Raw genomic sequence first — 13,910 nt, forward strand, 5'->3', positions numbered from 1 at the left:
AACATAAGAAAAGCCAATGTTGGCTCAGGCCAATGGCCCATCCAGTTCAACATTCTGTCACACAGTGACCAAAAGTACCAGGTGCAATCAGGAGGTCCAGCAGTGGGCCCAGGTCACTAGAAGCCCTCCCACTGTTGCCCCCCCCCCCCCCCCCCCCCAAAAAACCAAGAATACAGGATCAATCTCCTGTACAAAAAAAAGTCAGGGAATATTCATCCAGCAGCCATTTCCTCTTCCATAAAACTCTTTTCTCTGAAGGAGATCATCTAGCTTACTGTACTACAACCTTACCAACCCCACAAAGTTGTTGTGAGGCTAAAGTGGAGAACAATAACAAAAGCTGATTTGGATCCTGATCAGGGAGCAAAGCAGGATATAAATCTTAAAAGGAAAGCTCCCTAGGTTCTTTTGGGAGAAGTCATGATAATTAATTTGTGATAAACCTGCAGTCTTTTGTAGTGCAGCAAGGACTTTATTCTCTTAAATTACAGGAGGTCTAGCAATCATGATAGTATGTCTTTCAATACAGTGAGAATAGAGGGATAATAAAGATATACAATAAAAAGGAAGCATAGAATACTGATGACTCGTGGTTCCTTTTTACTGTGTATCTTCAGAATCTTCTGCTGTAAGGGATTTCACATTGTATCTGTAAGGGTTTTTTTCACTGGAAGCACTCACCTGCCACAGCAAAACACTGAGTTGTAGGCTGTGAGTAATGTATTACCAAAGGTATCCCTGACTAATTTCTTTAACTGATGAATCACCCATTTTCATGCCCTAATTTCATTATATCCACTGCCTCTACTTCTCTGACAAACATTTTATTTTTCAGTCAGTTACTTGGAAGAAAAGGCAGCACAAAGAGTGGATATCAAAGGCAAATTCATCCATGCAAGCATATCACCCATTGACTTATAATTCCTTAAAGATGATCATGTGAACGCCTTCCATGGAGAAGTATTTGTCTGAAAGCATTTGAATCTGCCTTGAGTTCCCATTGTATATAGAACAGTGGTATATAAGTGGTCTAATAAATTGTTATTGACACTCCCAATAGCTAGTGAGCATGGTAGTTGAGCTGTCTTGAACCACAAAGCGAAGTTGGGGTATAAATGTTTAAATAAATTAATTTTAAAATGTCATTTGCTTCCAAAGTGTAGGGTACATTGCAAACATCTGCACACACTCCTGATGGCCATACAGTACTATCATAATTAGGGTTAGTCTACAAATTCCCTGTATTAACATGAGTTTGTCACCAAGTGTGTATTCAGCAAAAAAAATGCAGCCAGTCCTGATCACTGCATTTGTTGGATCCAGCAGTAATTTCCACTTAATGGAAGGGGAAATCAATGCTTGCTTATTCTCCCCTTTTACTGCAGACCTCTGACTCTCCTCTCCTCTTCCCTGGGGATCCTCCAGGACCAGGACTTGGGGGAGCATTTAAACATACACACACACACACACACACTTTGTTACTCCAGTGTTTGTGCCAAATATAACCCAAAGTAAGTTTTAAGAAACCCCAACAACTGGAGTTTTACTGAGCATTGAGCACCAGCTGCAAAGAAAAAAAATCTATACTTCATGAGGTATACAGTACAGGAATAGAACAGCAGCAAAGATACAAAGAAGTAGAAAAAATAAAACAATGGACTTATACACCAATTTCAGTCTGCTTTTCAGTACTACAGAGGGTAAACATGACACCAACAGCTTTAGTTTATATGCTTCATATAAGTCAGTGTGGTGTAGTGGTTCTCTAATCAGGAGAACTGGTTTTGATTTCCCATTCTTCCACATCAATCCAGTTGGGTGACCTTGGGTCGGTCACAGTTCTCTCAGAACTCTCAGCCCCACCTACTTTACAGGGTGTCTGTTGTGGGGAGAGGAAGGGAAGACTATTATAAGCCACTCCAAGACTCCTTTGGGTAGTGAAGAGTGTGGTATAAAACCAACTCTCCTCTCTTCATTACAAAAGAAATATACAAATGGGGGGCATGAAACACCACAGGACAACTGCCTTCGTTAAAGTTGAGGGATACAAGTTGCAGAATATTGAAAACAAAGTTTTATCCACTTTGGGAGTGATCTGTCCAATACTCCATTTCTGTTATGGGCTGTTTGCCTCATTCACACATTCCATTTTTATTAATAATAATAGTGCTGGCGTTGATAGTAGCAGTAGTGATAACTATATTAATTTCATTTATTTCCAATCTTTCTTTTACCTCAGAATTTCTTTCAACTCACATTTATGTAGTACATAAGAACATAAGAGAAGCCAATGTTGGATCAGGCCAATGGCCCATCCAGTCCAACACTCTGTCACACAGTGACCAAAAATACCAGGTGCCATCAGGAGGTCCAGCAGTGGGGCCAGGACACTAGAAACCCTCCCACTGTTGCCTCCCTCCCCGCAAGCACCAAGAATACAGAGCATCTCTTGCCCCAGACTGAGAGTTCCTATCTATACCTTGTGGCTAACAGCCACTGATGGACCTCTGCTCCATAGTACTTCCAACTTTCAAAGTACTTCAGATATATTATCTTGTAAGCCTTACAACAGCCCTTTAAGACAGACCATTTTCTTGTCCTCATATTTGTAGGGATGAAGCAGAAAGAGAGTCAGTTGCTTAAGTCCACTTAGTTAATTTATAGTATTGGCAAGATTTGAATCATAGTCCATTCTCTTTGCCACTGTGCTACATGACCTCTCAAAAATCTTATGGGTCCACCTAAAACTGCATTAATCAGCCATTAGATTATGAGAAAAAGGAAGTTATCAATGGGACATGGAGTATTTTATTAGTAGGTAAGGTATGAGGCAAGATAGTGAGCCAGAGAGCAGTTGGTCTGTATTTCTATTTTATATCATATTAATAGAACTGAAATCTAAGGTTTTCATATTTCCAATTCCACACTATGGTCATTTATCATGAAGGTACAATTTGAAACATTGATAAATGAAAACATCTGAATTATATTTAGCTGTTGCCCACATAATGAAAGTTCCCAAGGTAATTGATTGCTACGTATTAAGACCTCTTGCAGACCAAAGAACTGGATGACTGAGGTATAGTAAGGTAGCTTTTATTTTTTTTATTTTTTAAATGTGTCTTCCAATTTACTTCTCCTCTACAGCAGACCTACAGCCGTAAATTCAGCAAACAGTTTGAACTACTCTGCCTTTATTTGTATGCCTTTTAAAATGTTAATTAGTATGCAGACAAAACAAATGCCCATGAACCTTGCAAAGGGCTTCATTTCCTCATGCTATTTCATCTGCTCACATAAACTTTCTGAATTCACCCCAAATATTTTTTAAAGGTTTATTTGATTGAAGAATTTATGAAAAGATGTATGTAAACAGTTATATGCTCTTAGTGCCTTGTGAATACTTTGGTAAACAATGTCTGTATGTACTTGAATACTTTGGTAAACAAATGTCTGTATGTACTTTACGGCTAGAGTGTGGCAAGCATATAAATAGCATTGCAAAATTACAGCTATTTCTAACACTGCACTAGTAATTGTACCCAAAACAAAGTCCCTATGCTGAAGACAAAATTTAACGTGTATATAGATTTACTTCTTGCCATAGTTACATTTGTTAATGGAATATATCTCTGCCTTGTAACAATTTCCACTAGCAATAACTGTATCTGTTCATTTTACTTAAGAAACTGTTTTCCCTCTATCCATTAGTATGACCTTTCATCCAACATCTTGTGGAAATGCTGGAAGTGAAGTGGCAGGAGAATAAACACTTCAGAGGCATTCCTGTGACTTCAGTATAGGAGTGTTAGAGTTAAATGGACAACTCCAGTGTGCATTGAAGAACATTGGACTGCATCAACCAGCTTTTCCATTCTGTCATGCTAATTCCCTTCCATGCTGCAGCCCTGGTCTTATGTGGCTTTTGTCCTTATGGGTCACATGCCTTTTGGGTGGTCCTCCCCCTTTCACTGGAAAAGCTGGTAGGATACAATTCACTGTGTCTAGGTACAGACAATGTTATCTTTTAATCTAATTTAAGGAATACTCTGTTAGATAAATGAAAGGTCTGGTTTCCAGAGAGTTATTCATTAATCACAGTAGATTGCAATATTCCAAGCAACAATACTTTCGGATTTTGTGTTGGGCAGAAAAAGCAGCAAATATTTAGCCTCTCCTCAACTTCAGTGATGTTCCACCTTTCTTATTCTTCCAGTGGGAGAAGACTTGGAGAAGACTCTGGTTGTTCTGGTGAACCAGAGTAGATTAGTTTAAGTACGACACTTGTACTGATATACTAAATTCCAGATAGAGAAGCCCACATTAGGTTTCTCTTTCATTGTATTGCCCAAATTAATTGTCTTGTGTAGTTTAAGGGAAGATGTATACATTATAAAGAACCCTTTTAGGAACAATGTAGTTCTCTTGCAAGACAACTGTGTGGCAGGGAGGGATGCTTGCAGGTGGTGGAGAAAAGTGCCATCAAGTCTCATCTGACTTATGGTGACCCTCACATGGTTTTCAGGGCAAGAGAAAAACAGAGGTTGTTTGCCTCTGTGTAGCAACCCTGGGTTTCCTTGGTGGCCATCTAAGTACCAACCAGGACCCCCTTTGTTTCGTTTCAGAGAACTGAAGAGATTGGACTAACATGGGCCATCTAGGATAGGAAGGAACACATATTGCTTCGGCAGCCTTTTAAATATTTGCTAGGCCGTTTTGCATCATTTCCCTCTGAAATATTTCTTAGGCAATTTTGCATCATTCAACTCTTCTCCAACCTGGGCTCCAAAACTCAAATTCCTACCGGGGGGGGGGGAATGGGCTGAATATAATTTATGGGAAATTTATGGGAGATAATCTATAGATGTCCTAACCTGGATGGCCCAGGCTAGCCCAGTCTCATCAGATCTGGGAAGCTAAGCAGGGTGGGTCCTGGTTTACATTTGGGTAAGAGACCACCAAGGAATTCCAGGTTTACTAATGCAGAGGAAGGCAATGGCAAACCACCTCTTAGTCTCTTGCCTTGAAAACCCTATTTCTTTCCAAATAATTTTAATTCCTTCAAAGTATTAATATATCTTGTAACCTCTGCATTTATAAAAGAAACTAATGAGTAACAATGTGCTTTATGTGAAATAATTAAGATCTCCATTATGTGGTTTTGACATTCTATGAAGTTGATTTTATCATCTCTATTATTTTTCACTGAGTTCCATTTTCCTTCTCAGGTCAACTTGCCATCAGCAGAAACCCAGGGTCTCATCCCAGATAGTTTCCCTTTTTGTTCTGGCAGCTTGCTTAATCTGTGAACACCCCTGAGATGTTCCCTGTTAGCAATCTATTTCATCCCAGGAAATCAAATCATTATTAATGCAATTTTAATTCATTTCAGAGTTGAAAGATTATTACCCCCTCAAAAGCACTGGGGCAGGTCATTATCTAAATAGGTACAACTGGAAATTAACAGAGCTGAGCCAGAAAATCTTGGTGGGCCACTGCTGTGGGTCAGTTGCTTGGATAATGCCTTTTGCCTAGATATGTATGTGCTCTTTATTAATTTTATAACATTTCTATCTCCCACCTTATAGTCTATGGCACATGGCAGCTGCAACATAAATTACTATGACAGTCAAAACAGCAACACTCCATCACCACTGCCCTGTATATCTTAACTGGAACAGAAAAGTGAAGAAGATATTAGACTGTCAGGTTCCTGAAGGATGGAGGGACAAGGAAAGAGTATTCCTGCCCAGAAGGTCCTGCTCTTTATCCCAGATTGCCCAAATGTAGTCAAGGAAGGGAATATGGAGGAAGCATGGTTCAGTGGTACAGCATCTGTGGCACCTACTCAGTGGGAGAGAGTCTGTGATTCAGTGGCAGAGCATCTGTTTTCTATGCAGAAGGTCCCAGGTTCAACCCCCAACATCTCTATTTAGTAGATGATGTGAAAGACATCTACCTGATACCCTTGAGAACTGCTGCCATTCTGAGTTTGGGTTTGGGTTTCCTCTCTTGCTGCAGCTGAAATGGGGAACCAGGGAGGCCGGTCTCCCCACCAACATGTTTATTGTCCCGAATGGGGGACTTGATGGGGAACACCTGGCAGAGAGAGAGACACATTCACGCATGCACCGGGAATTGGTTTCAGCCCTACAGTCAAATTAAATTTTAATTAAGTTTAATTTAATTTGCACCACCCCAGTGCCCCCTCACCCCCTCACAAAAAAAAAAAGTCCTGGCTACGGGGCTGCTTTGTAGACCAATGGCCTGACATAGTATATGGCTGTTGGAACAAATTCTTCTCCAAAGGTCATACTACTCCAAAGATCTTACTGTACAGGGAGGATGGACCCATGTTATAAATGTGCATTGCTTCCTACTAGGTATGATAGACTGTATTTTTAAGAGAAGCTTCCTTTGCATTCCAGTCCCTAATCTTGCTTTCTGAAGGACTAGGAGTAAGGCCCGTTGTGGGAAGAAATACAACGAGCTCTAGAAGGAAGTTCCAGGTGAGTGTCCCGGCTGTGGCTGGTGGAGCGGCAGAGGGAAGGGGAAAATAGAGGGAGGCAAGCCATGTTTATTTCCTTCTGCTTAGCTATAAGGCAAGGCTGTCTCAAGTCATTTTGCTTCTCCAAGTGGGTAGTATGTGAGGACAGCCTCATGGTAACAGGTGTGGTTCCCTCCACCCCTGACTTATATTGATTTGGGGTTATGCAGTGACAGCTAAGGTAGAAAAGCACCTCCTCCTATGCCATGTCTTCTGGGTTCCAAAGGTCTGGAAGCGGTTCCATAGCCAGTTATAGGGTTACCAACTCTGGGTTGGGAAATACCTGTAGATTTTAGGGGTGGAGCCTGGAGAGGGAAAGGATGGGGAGGGACCTCAGAAGGGTATAATGCCATAGAGTCCACTGTCCAAAGCAGCCATTGTCTCCAGGAGAACTGATCTTGGTCATCTGGAGATCAGTTGTAATAGCTGGGAAATTTTCTGTAGGGGAAATTATGTGCTGTGGCTGGGGAACATGGTAATTTCTGGGAGATCTTCAGGCCCCACAGGGAGATTGGCAACTCCAGTGACCATTTAAGGGAAGATTGGGATATGTATTTTACCTTAGGACATAGTCAATGACTCCCAACTGCAACAGCAAACTGTTTAGAATGTTAGAGGCAAAGGCCAATCAGGCCACATATGCAAACAACATCTGTGTTCCAACTGGCTATTGGGGGGGGGGGAGGAATAGCAAACTGTTTAGAATGTTGGAGGTAGGACTCAGGCAACACAGCCAGTGGATAGGGACAGCTTCTGATACATCATGGAGCCAACTGATTTAGGAGCATGTGGAATGTTCAGAAAATGCCACCCCACTTCATAATTATACATAAGGAGAGATGTGCAGAGTTTCCATGAGACATAGGGCAAGTTTTACGTTAACCTTTGCTACTCTCAAAATACTTCTGATGTTTTCTTCTAAGCAGGAATCTCCAAACTCACTTCAAAATTTCACTTTAGGCCAGTTTCCATACGGCAACTCTTGGCCCAGGTCTTGCATACCTTCTAATTGTTCCCATATATCAGGGAAACTCTTGCTTTATGGCAGCTGTCTGGTAAAATCTCATTATTTTTGGCTATTTTTGTCTCATCAATGCAAATTGATGTTGTTTTCATTCTCCAAAGTTCAACTCCATCACCAAAGGAGTGAAATCTTAGTTACATGCATGTAACCATAAGTACATGGAATCATGTACCTCATAGTACATGATTAGGAATCATGTACCTCATAGGAATCATGTACCTCATAGGTTGCCATTTCACGTGTACAAGCCTTTTCAGCTCAGAGGTTCTGCATCAGCTCCAGACTCCAAGTGCAGCATTTGGTTCTTGTTTGGGGTGGAGACGCCCACAGTTTGACTTATTTTTTCTGTGGCATCCTGATAGGATGTGTGGAACTAACCTGAGAAATTTCTACTGTTCCTGGAACTCTTGTTGCTATTATTGTTTCCTTCCAGATTCTGTTTACTCTGATGTTTCTCAGCCACCAACTAAACCTCCATATTTTACTTCAGGTTAAATGTAGTTGAAGTCCTTGGGCTTTAGCAGCTCTTCCTCTGTGGTCACCATGGTGGAAGGAGATAGATCCAGTGAGCAATGGCTATTTGTGCTTTCAGATCAGGACTCTAAGGGCATCTAATAATTAGAAACATGTCTACTAGTCACATTAGATCTTAGGCTTTTGCACAAGCTTTATCATGAAACAGAACAACAGACAGTTATGTTCTGCATGGAATTCATTTCAGATATCAGATAGTAAAGAAGTTATTAAGGAATCATGCCAATCAATACATTGCTTTCAAACCTGCATAAAATCATTGAAAGCTGCACTTTAACTGCAGCCAAGTCCTAATGCAAATCCAGCAAACTCAAAGGTCAAATTGATATACTAAATTCAGATGGCATTCTGATCTGAATATCCCAACGCAAAAACCAGATAGTCACTAATACTCATTTCTTCTGATTTTGATGGCAAAGCAGCATTTTTCAATGGCAAAATGTAATGCAGTCACCAACATTTGATTTGCAGCACAAATATTGCGTAGTTTTGACTCTACTGATCTTCAAAAGTATGAGAATTCCCTGGTTTTCATGCAGCAAAGCATCTGATTATATGAAGTGCTTCAGCCACAAACAAAAATCACAAGATTCTGTCTCAACTCATTTTGTTCTCATTTTACATGTGAGAGTGACTTGGGAAAGAGCATCCTGTCCTTTAAAAGTTGTCATGAGATGTTTCATGACTTGCCTCTGTTTTAATATTGTCCCTTCTTTACTTTCAGTGATAATTCCCCAGTTCTTCCTATGAAAATAGAGCAATTTACTTTAGTGTAACAGCTGCCTGATCTTTTTAAAATCTCTCCCAATGCAGACAAATGTTCATGTTCCTAATGATTTCATCTGCATTACATTTTACTTTATGATGTTTAAAATGGAGAAATTACAACTGTACACAACATTCAGATTTGGAGTGATTATGCTTTCTGTTCCCTTCCTATTCCTTTTTCAATCAACATATTTATAGTCTTTGAAAATACTGCAGTGTATTGGACATTTAGTGTAGCTCTCCTGGGTGTGGTATCAGTCGTGCATACATAGTTAGGATTATTCTCAAGCAGAGCCTAACTACTCTCCTGGATTAATTTCTCAGTTCCTCAAATGAAAGAAATCAGGAAGAGTGAGAGTCTAATTTCAAGGATAGACTTGTGAGCATATGAAACTGCCTTATACTGAATCAGACCATTGGCCAATCAAGGTCAGAGGGTCTCTGAGGTCCCAAGCAGATGGACCTTTAACATCACCTGATTTTTTAAACTGGAGATGTCAGGGATTTAAACATGTCACCTTCTGCATACAAAGCAGATACTCTGTCAGTGAGCCATGGCCCTACTCAGTGTCTAATACAATACTAAAAACGAAGACTAGACCCCACAACCAAATGAGCAAGCACAAGGAAACTAATTTGCCCTTGAAGAAAAGAGTCACAATCCACTCTGCAAGAAGAGTTCAGTTTGAAAATTCCAAAGGCAAATTCTCCTAAAGTGGCAATGGTGCCAACTTCTTGATATTGTTTGCAGTTGAAAATTTACTAATCAGGGAGGGGCCAACCCAAACTGCACTCTATTCAGAAATATCAGAATGGTTCCTAAACCTACTAAGGCCCCGTTCACACGAGGCGATTTGGCCCGGGAACGGGACAGTTTGGGGCCGGATCAAACAGGCGCGATCACACCACATCTGGGAAGCGTCTTGCTTCCGTGGCCGAACTGTCCCTTTCCCGGGAAAATGCGCCTCAAACTGAACCACCTACCTCGGTGGTTCAAATGGATGAGGCGCCTCTTCCCGGGCGTCTGATCGCCGGCGCGTCTTTGCGCCGGCACAACCCCGGCCCGGATCCGAACTGCGCATGCTCCAACATGCGCAGTTCGGCCGGCCCTCGGTTAGGGCCGTCTTTTCTCCCCGGCGTTTGATCGCGCCGGGGAGAAAAGGCGGCTCGGCCGGGGATCCGTGGGATCCCACCGAGCCGTGTCAACGTTGGCGCGGCTTTTAAAAGCCGCGCCTCAAGAGGCTTTTCCCCTGCCGTGTGGCAGGGGCCAAAAGCATTTTTTTACATTGAGAGCCATCAGAAGCTTTCTGAGCAAAGTTATTTTGGCACTCTGTTGTCCGGTTTCATTTTCTTGGGCAGTGGGAATTGGGAGGAACTGGTTAAGGACTGATGCATGTGACAGTGGCAATGCCAAACCAGAAAAATTCCCACTTGGCCCAAGTGGGTTTTGTGAGCGTTTTACTTCCCACAAGTCATAGCACCATTTCATTGGCTTTGGGAAGACTGTCTAATTCTCTATTACCAGTCAACTGAGCTTCGTTTGTTATCTGGAGCTGCATAAGTATTAGGCAGGCATGGGAAATGCTGTTGTTGAATCTTCTGCCAGACAGGAAGTGTGTGCGTGCGCATGAGTGGGAGTGATGGGGGAAGCTGTAGCTCTCCCCTCTCAATAGACAACACCAGCAAGCCTGCCTGCCTGTAGGAGACAGAGAAAAATGTGTTATTTATACTAGCTGATGAGCAATCAGTATTCAGAAACAGGAGGGAACACAGGCAAATGGGCAGGCTTTGCTACTCCCTTCCCTGATGCAAAATACAGATCACTTGATCTGCAGACCCAATGGAGGAAATTTTTGTAATGCTGCACAAGTAGAGGCAAAGGCTAAGGATTTGTACACCCAAACCAAATGAAATGCAAGAGATCCATGAAGAGGAAGAATTAGATCAGTGGCTTACAGAGAGTCACATTCACAATTACTATCAACCACAAAAGCCACATGACTACTGCTCTGCCCCATGCGCCACACCATAAGAACATAAGAGACGCCAATGTTGAATCAGGCCAAAGGCCCATCCAGTCCAACACTCTGTATCACACTGTGGCCAGAAATACCAGTGCCATCAGGAAGTCCACCAGTGGGGCCAGGACATTAGAAGCCCTCCCACTGTTGACCCCCCAGCACCAAGAAGACAAAGCATCACTTGCCCCAGAGTTCCTATCTATACCTTGTGGCTAATAGCCACTGATGGACCTCTGCTCCATATGCTTATCTAATTCCCTTTTGAAGCCGTTCATGCTTGTAGCCGCCACCACTTCCTGTGGCAATGAATTCCATGTGTTAATCACACTTTGGGTGAAGAAGTACTTCCTTTTATCCGTTCTAACCTGACTGCTCAGCAATTTCATGGAGTGCCCACGAGTTCTTGTATTGTGAGAAAGGGAGAAAAGTACCACTTTCTCTGCCTGCTCTATCCCATGCATAATCTTATAAACTTCAATCATGTCACCCCTCAGTCGTCATTTCTCCAAGCTAAAAAGCCCTAAGCGCTTTACCCTTTCCTCATAGGGAAAGTGTTCCAACCCTTTTATCATTCGAGGTGTGGTGACCAGAACTGCACACAGTATTCCAAATGAGGTCACACCATTGATTTATATAGGGGCATTATGATATGGGCGGATCTGTTTTCAGTACCCTTCCTAATAATCCCCAGCATAACATTGGCCTCCTTTATTGCAGTCACACACTGTCTCGGCATTTTCAGTGAGTTATCTACTACAACTCCAAGATCTCTCTCTTGATCAGTCTCTGCCAGTTCAGACCCAATCAATGTGTATTTATATTTAGGATTTTTTGCTCCAATGTGCATCACCTTGCACTTGGCCACATTGAACCCCATTTGCCATGTTGATGCCCACTTGCCCATCCTTGGCAGATCCCTTTGGAGTGCCTCACAATCCTCACTGGTTTTCACCACCCTGAACAACTTTGTATCATCCACAAATTTAGCCACTTCACTGCTTACTCCCAACTCCAAATCATTAATGAACAAGTTAAAAAGCAGTGGACGAAATACTGATCCCTGCGGTACCCCACCGCTTACCACCCTCCACTGAGAAAATTGCCCATTTATACTCACTCTCTGTTTTCTATTAGTTAGCCAGTTTGTATCCCATGATTTTTGAGCTTACTTAGGAGCCTTTGATGAGGAACTTTATCAAAAGCTTTCTGGAAGTCAAGGTAAACAATATCTATTGGATCCCCCTTGTCCACATGTTTGTTCACCCCCTCAAAGAACATTAACAGGTTAGTGAGACAAGATCTTCCCTTACAGAACCCACACACAAATGCAATAAGATGTAAGTATTAATATTAAATGTATATTACTATTACCTGTTTAATTTTCACAGTACTTCTGAGCATGTAGTGCTGTCTCTCCCCACCGCTGTTGAACCTTAGACAGCCTTGTGTGTCAGGAGTAAAGGGAAGGGCTTGCAAGTCATACTCATGACACAAAACAATATGCAAATTTTCAAGTTCTCCAAAACTCTTTATTAGGCTGTAAGTTTTTTTTTTTTAAAGTGCTTCCCTATGTTAAAAAGACCCTTTAAGCAGAACTCTGGTGTTGCACAAGATGGGGGTGGTTAGAACCTCTCTGTGTACTAAGGGGAAACCAACTACCAATCACAAACCCCACCAGCCAATATCCTTGGCCACTTTTCTGAAACAGGGGGCAGGTACCACACTGGGGAATGGGGAGGGACCTCATATGACTTCCTGAGCCACTGTGTGAGTATCACAGCATTAGATCATCTCTCTGCCTGAGAAAGAACTGCTGGCATGGAAATTTTTCATGTAAAAGCAGTAGCTTTGACCTCTGTGCAAATCACCCCTTTGCCCCAGCTGCTATTACCCCTGATGGGAAGGAAAAGGAGGCATCCTCCCATTCCTATATACAAAAAGTGGGTTGGAAGGAACAAAACCACTGCACACAGGTCGGGGTTCCAGTGCTTGCCCCATCTGCATCCTACTCCATACTTGACTCGTGTTTTTTCTTGGTCAGGCTCCAATACCAAAAGTCAGCCTAGCTGGAAGAAAAATGCTGAAAGAGATAGAAAATAGCAAAAGGTTCTAAGCAACAGGGCTGTTTGGACAGCAGCTCAGAGCTGCTTAATTGGTTTTGTGCTCCAGCCGCCACCTCTTCTTCCTCAAAGAGCTGGCCTGAAGTGTACTTTGGGCTAATTGCAACATTTTTCTTCTTCTTCCTTTTTTGTTACAAAAACATGGTGGCTGAACGTAAGGGGAAGTAAAAAAAGGAAAGGCTAGAGCAATTAAGCCCCCCAAAACTTACAAGGTTATGGAAGTGGAAAATAGCTATTCACAAGAACACAGTGTAGTAACCAAGGAAACAGAGGGGGGGGGTTTGCATTTTTTTTACATACTACCATTTCTTTTCATTTATTAAAAAGGAGACATGATAAGGGGAAGTACTTGTGCATTGCATAAGGAAGTTCATTTGGACTGCATAGAGCATCTCTAGCAGCTAATTGATATGGGTAGTTAAGACATGCAGCCCTGTAAAACTAGCCAATGAAAGAGTAAAGTGCGGGTACGACCCGGCTGCTAATCTAACCACAGACATCTGTGCTGCAACAGAGACTAACATCAGTCAACTGACAAGGAGGGTTCTTGGAAACAATTTTGTTTGTTTGTTCTTAAGTCTTCCTTCCTCTCCATATGTCAGCAACTGATAAAGTCTTGCAAAAGCGAAACTGCTACTAACTACCAAACGGCAGAGCAGGTGCAAAGCCTTACAGAGTGTAGCAGAGTTTGTGAGCAAGAGACGGCCCATGAAGCTTTTGCTTTTTTTTTTTTGCCATTACTTCCCTGCAGTTTTGACATGCTACAAGAGAGCTTATTTCACAGCAAAGTATCTGCATGGCAACACACACACACAAAATTAATGGCATCCTCTTGTCATTGCACTGGCACAAGAGGCAGGATGGAGTAAGGGTTTGAAGGTCGGTAGTTCAGCAGT

The 13,910-nt window shown here is 42.1% G+C and overlaps 1 protein-coding gene across 1 annotated transcript in view; it reads right to left on the minus strand.

The window, feature by feature from the left end:
- Positions 1 to 12,331, minus strand: part of MBNL1 (muscleblind like splicing regulator 1) — a 245,972-nt gene extending 233,641 nt beyond the window's left edge. Inside the window, exon 1 of the mRNA XM_015427000.1 lies at positions 12,266 to 12,331. The gene's annotated coding sequence lies outside the window, so the exon portion shown is untranslated. The remainder of the gene's footprint in view (positions 1 to 12,265) is intronic.
- Between the last annotated feature and the right edge of the window lie 1,579 nt (positions 12,332 to 13,910).

This window comes from Gekko japonicus, unplaced genomic scaffold, assembly GCF_001447785.1.
Source record: "Gekko japonicus isolate JY-2015 unplaced genomic scaffold, Gekko_japonicus_V1.1 scaffold312, whole genome shotgun sequence".
Lineage (NCBI taxonomy): Eukaryota > Metazoa > Chordata > Lepidosauria > Squamata > Gekkonidae > Gekko > Gekko japonicus.